General features: G+C 37.7%; 1 long non-coding RNA gene across 1 annotated transcript in view; it reads left to right on the top strand.

Moving 5' to 3' along the window:
* LOC138970436 (uncharacterized) overlaps positions 1–5,970 on the top strand; it is a 6,586-nt gene extending 616 nt beyond the window's left edge. The window contains exon 2 of the long non-coding RNA XR_011456940.1: positions 4,967–5,970. This is a non-coding gene — a long non-coding RNA (uncharacterized lncRNA). The remainder of the gene's footprint in view (positions 1–4,966) is intronic.
* Positions 5,971–6,268: the final 298 nt, after the last annotated feature.

The following is a 6,268-nucleotide window of genomic DNA, read 5'->3' as shown; positions in this document are numbered from 1 at the left end:
TGGTGCAAGTTCTTTCTGACCTCGGGATGTTAAGATAACGTTCTTTCTGTACAGGTAAATTGTTATTTAATGTTCTAAACTTCATCATTGAAACACATTGCTGATATGGCAGGGTTGTGACGTAGTCTTCACATGCAAAAATATCTTTGAACATTCGATAATTCCAAAACATATTTTTTGTTCCAATTTCTGTAAACCATTTATGGATATACTGGTCATATTACCCGCTATTACGAGCTAGTCGTGTGACAGAGAGTTTTCTTGCACACGAGACTGTAGATGTTTCACGACGGCTTTAGCCGGAGTGAAACAGCAGCAGTCGAGTGTGCAAGAACACTCTCTGTCACACGACTAGCTCGTAATGGCGATTATGTCTCACAGCTTCAACAGAGGAGAGAACAAACACGTTTTGCGTACTCACGCTTGATAAACCTAAACACAGGAGCAGCCATTGTGGAGAGATCTACTTTTTGACGAAAGTGAACGAACAACTATGAATGACGTCTCGGTATATGTGAATGACGTCACAGTCATCGTCACAGTCTGTATCTTTAGAAGCATTCCATTCTTCATGACGTCTTTCTGTGTCTGCATCCGCGAAATGTTTGTTCTTTCCGGGGTCTTTGTCATCTATGTTCAGAACTCTGTCCTTCTAGTTTCAGACTAACAGGCCTCCTGAGCGAGCCACTTTCCAAGGGAAGCTAAACTCGCGTATGGAAACAGTACTGTAGTCTGGGATGCCGTTTTCAGTATTCTCAGCGTTGAAGAATTTGTAAAGAGAAGACACGACAACAGCAGGAGAAATAAAAGTCGTGTGTGCATTTTGGGGCTTTTGGAGGGACGATTTCGAGTTTGAATCCGTTCTTGCACATGCTCCAAAGCGTGTAACATACAATCTTGCACACGTTTGCTTTAGTAGTGGCAAAGAAGGAAAGCGTGTGACATAGACTTCTTTTTACTTTCTTTTTAAACCATGTGCTTGAGTATTGAATATTTTCTTGAGAGGTCCAAAGGCCAGAGAGACCAATTTCATTTAAGGTTTTTTCAATGAAACATAAGTACTTGGATTCAATCATCTTGTTGATATACAATCTATAAGTAAAGCAATACACAATACTTGAAAACTTATTTTTATGAATAGGACTAATCAGTTTATACCAATAGCAAAGCATTCTACATTTCATATTAACATCTAGTGGATATCTTCCAAGTTCACCAAATATCATAGCATTTGGAGTTGATTTTTTTAGTTTGAAAACAATTTTATAAAAACGCAATTGAAGTTTAGTAGCAAGTTCACAGGAACCAAAACCCCATACTTCACATCCATACAATAAAATTGGAGCAATCATTTTATCGAACAGGTCAACTTGTATGTCCACAGGTAGTGACAATTGTCTACAAGTGCGCAAAAGAACAAACATTGCCCTTGAAGCGCGATCATATAGATTCTTCTGTGCGATTGAAAATGTATTATTATAATTAATCTTAAGGCCCAAGTACATTACATCAAACACTACTTCGATTAAATTGCCATTGTACGTAAACAGTGGTTTATTTCTAATTTTACCTCTGGAAAAAACTATAACTTTCGTTTTGTTTACATTAATATTTAGACGCCATTTTAAACAGTATTCGTGCATTTTGTTTAAACATTCTTGCAGGTTTTTTTCCGACTCTGAGCAGATCACAGTATCATCCGCATACAGTAATAAAAACATTTGAAACAAAGCATTTACATCCGTATCATCCATTCCAGCCACAATAGCCTCTCTTGACATAGATTGTAAACCATTACTGTTTTCCAACAGAAAAGGCTTTAGATCATTTAAAAATAGAGCAAAAAACAACGGTGACAAGTTTTCCCCTTGTCTAACTCCACACAAACTGGGAAAATATCCAGAACACTCACTATTAACTTTAACACAAGATTTGGCATTTTCATACAAATTTCTTACAGTTTTTAAAAACTTTCCATTAACATCAGAACTAACTAATTTCTCCCATAAAAATGCACGGCGAACTTTATCAAACGCTTTTTCATAGTCTACAAATGCACAAAACAGTCGCTTCTTTTTGTTGAGAAAAAAATTTAATATACAATGCAAAGTAAAAACATGGTCTAGTGTTGAAAAACCTGTGCGGAAACCTGTTTGTTCTTGACCTAATTTGTTATTACTCTCCAAAAAGTTTGATAACCTATCATTTAAAATTGCACTGAAAAGTTTTCCGAAGCAGCTGAGTATAGTAATTCCTCTATAATTTGTGGGGTCAGCTTGAGAGCCTTTATTTTTGTACAGTGGAATAATTTCACCTACGGCCCATTGTGTTGGAACCTTTCCTGACTGCAAAACAACATTAAACAACAATACATAAATATCAATCATTCGATCATGTGACGCTTTTAAATACTCATTAATTATTTTATCCTGACCGCATGCCTTATTGTTTTTTAGCTTGTCTATACATTTGATAACTTCCTCCTTTGTAAAAGGCGCATTAAGAAATTCATTACTTGCTTCATTTAAATGTTCATTACTATCATCCATTTCATTTTCATCACACTCTTGTAGTTTAGTGAAATGTTCGAAAAACTCAGAACAAGTTGGATAGTTAGTTTTGGAATTATTCTTTTTATTTTTATTTAGAAGATTCCAGTATGCTTTCGGGTCAGTACTTCTTAACTTTCTCAAAGTTTTAACGAACTCATTATGATACGACTTGCATTCCTTTTTTATTGTCTTTTTGTATTCTTTAAAAGCACTCTTTTTTTCATCTTCATTGAACACATTTTTAAACCGTCTTGCTTTGTTTTTCGCATGTAAAAATATTTTTCTTTTCTCTTTGCAAATTGCACTAAACCATGGTTGTTGTAGTTTAAATTTCTTTGAACGTGGCTTTTTCATAAATTTTTGTTTTTTAATTACACCGATTTTCTCAGCAGAACAATTTAAAATATCACAAATCTTATTAGTAACACTATCAACGTCATCTGTTGTCGTACTCTCACTTGTAGCTAGCATATTTTGTAATTTAGTTTCGACAGTATACATATCATCCTCATTCAGATTAACTACAAAAGCTAACTTGGTCCCATTGTTATTGTCCCATTTTGGTTTTGTGTACTTGTTATCCTTTTCTCTACCTTTAGACAGCAGATCTTCATTTTTGTTTTTTTTCACAACTTCTGCTAGGCGTACTTCATTATGTTTTAATAAATGCAAAACAACAGGACAGTGTACATCAGAATACATTTCACAAAATTCCATCACAGAAAAATAATTAACTTTCGAGAACAAATCCTTTGACATAATGCAATAATCAACAACGCTCTTATCCTTACATGTGCATTTACCAACCCCTGTATCATCGCCAACTCTACCATTAGCAATAACTAAGCCAGTCATTTTACAAAAATCAATCAATTTAAAACCAAGGTTATTGGTATTATTATCCTGTGAGGCCCGCTCACCTATTAGAGTACCAACCTCATCAGAGTCAAACAAGTCATTATCAACAAAACCTTCTGAATGCTGATCATCTTCATGCAACATTTCACTCAGATGACCAGTGCGGGAATTTAAGTCTCCTAACAGACAAACATAATCATTATCTAACCCAAACTGCATGTACACCTCTTCTAGTTCAGCATAAACATCTTTGTTATGGTAAGGTGACCCTTCAGGGGGAATATATAAAGCACAGAAAAGGGTGTCACGTCCAAGTATTTTCTTATCTAACTTAAAAAATAACGCATTCTCACACATTTCTACATCCAAAAATGTATACCATATTTTCATCTCTTCTTTTATCTTATGTGACAGCTTTTTTTCTTCAAAAATAGTTATATTATTAGCAAACACTTCCCGTAATAAAACTAATACACCGCCTGATTTTCTGCGAAATGTTCCTCTATTCTTATAGAATGCTATATAACCTGGAATGTTAATCTCATCAATATCATCAAGTTTGCTCTCGCTAAAACAAATAATGTCATATTTGGCAATAAATTTCACAAATTCAGGAAATTTTAGCTTTGAAGTGATTCCACAGACATTAAGCGCTAAGCAGGAGAGTATATCAGGATTATCCTCAATACTATATTCAGAACCAAAGGAATCTCCAATCTCACTATCAACATTATATACATCTATTTTAACAGTAGATTTGTTACGTACATTCTCAACATCTAACGAGTCAAAATGAACATCAACATCTGACATTACAACAACATTATCCATTTCATGCGCATTGCCAACATCCAGAGAGTCATGCAGAATATCAACATCAGAAACATTTGCATACACATCAACAACATCAACATCATCAGTATCACCACAGTCTTTCACCACTCTGTCTTCACCTCCCTCTTCACCACCATCATCACCCCAGACATTCACTATATCTTCATCACCACAGTCGTTCACACTGTCTTCACCCCTCTCATCACCACCATCACCACCACAGTCATTCACTCTATCTTCACCCCTCTCATCACCACCATCACCACCACAGTCATTCACTCTGTTTTCACCCCTCTCATCACCACCATCACCACCACAGTCATTCCCTCTATCTTCACCTCTCTCAACACCACCCTCACCACCACATTCATTCACTCTATCTTCACCTCTCTCATCACCCCTATCATTACCACAGTCATTCACTCTGTCTTCACCTCTCTCATCACCACTATCATCACCACATTCATTCCCTCTATCTTCACCTCTCTCAGCACCATCATCACCATCACAGTCCTTCACCACTCTGTCTTCACCTCCCTCTTCACCCTCATCACAATCCTTTACCACTCTGTCTTTACCTCTCTCATCACCACCATCACCATCACAGTCCTTCACCACTCTGTCTTCACCTCTCTCATCACCACCATCACCATCACAGTCCTTCACCACTCTGTCTTCATCTCCCTCTTCACCATCAACACAGTCCTTCACCACTCTAGCAGCTTTGTGGACTGGTGCGACGAGAATTACCTGGACTTGAACACAGGAAAAACTAAAGAAATGATTTTCGACACTAGAAGAAAAAAGGTAGCACACAAGCCTATCGTGATAGCTGGTGTTGAAGTCGAACAGGTTAAAAGCTATCGCTACCTAGGTGTAGTGATCGACAACAAGCTGTCTTGGCATGCCAACACTGACCAAATCTTGAAGAAAGCGCACACGCGCATGTACTGTCTAAGGAAGCTTAAATCGTTCTCTGTTCGTAATGACATCCTGCAAATGTTCTATCTGTCCACTGTTGGTAGCGTGTTGACATATGCATGTGTGTGCTGGGGGGGTAACCTTAGTAAACAGGATAGTGACAGGCTAGAAAAGCTAGTCAAGAAGGCTGGATCTGTTGTAGGCAGGAAGCAAGAGACCATTGAATCAGTTTGCCAGAGACGACTGACTGACCGACTGACCTCAATTTTGGCTGACGAGACACACCCACTGAAACCTGAATTTGACTCTCGACGCATTGACAGGAGTGGTAGACTGAGGGCTATGGTTGCTAGAACGTCACGTTTCCGCAATTCTTTTGTTCCCAGAGCTATCCATGCTTTCAACCAATCACATGTTAGAGGCCTCTATCATGTTTCTCTGTCATAATTATTACTGTACTCTGTTGCTGGGTTATCTGTAATGTATGTATTTTTAGTAACTGTATTACCGTAGCCCAAATGTGCGGTGTTCTAGTCGACATGTGGTGCTTTGTAAACCTTGTGTGTGCGTGGATGTGGAGGTGGACTCTTGGACGTCTTTTTGTTATTGGAATTATGGTTTTTGTTAATTTGTATTGCTGTTGCTGTTGTTGTGTGAGTGAGTTGTGAGTTGGCAGACTTGACTTGACGGATGACTGTTTGCGTTAGTGAGACTGTGTTTAGTATGCATTCTTATTCTTTTGATTGGAAATGAGTATTGTTACAACATAATTTCCATATGGATTAATAAATTTGAGTTGAGTTGAGTTGAGTTGAGTTATATCCTGCAGAAGTTCAGAGGTTGCGCGCCCATATATCGTGAGTACAGATTACAAAAAGTGTTTTTCTTCATTTTTGTAACATGAATGCATAGCGGTTGACTTAGGTTTTGATGCATTACCTCTGAAAACAAATACTTAGTCTTGGTGTCGAGTGAAAGTGCGTTAATTAAGGTCGAGTTCTGACGAAAGTTTTGCTTCTTCCTTCCCATGTTGTGCTCGCTATCTGGCACTAAAGTTGCCTGCCCGTGCGGGGGCAAGTCCGCCTATTTGTCATGGGGCAAGT

This window comes from Littorina saxatilis, linkage group LG7, assembly GCF_037325665.1.
Source record: "Littorina saxatilis isolate snail1 linkage group LG7, US_GU_Lsax_2.0, whole genome shotgun sequence".
NCBI lineage: Eukaryota > Metazoa > Mollusca > Gastropoda > Littorinimorpha > Littorinidae > Littorina > Littorina saxatilis.
This window is presented reverse-complemented; position numbering and strand designations above follow the sequence as displayed.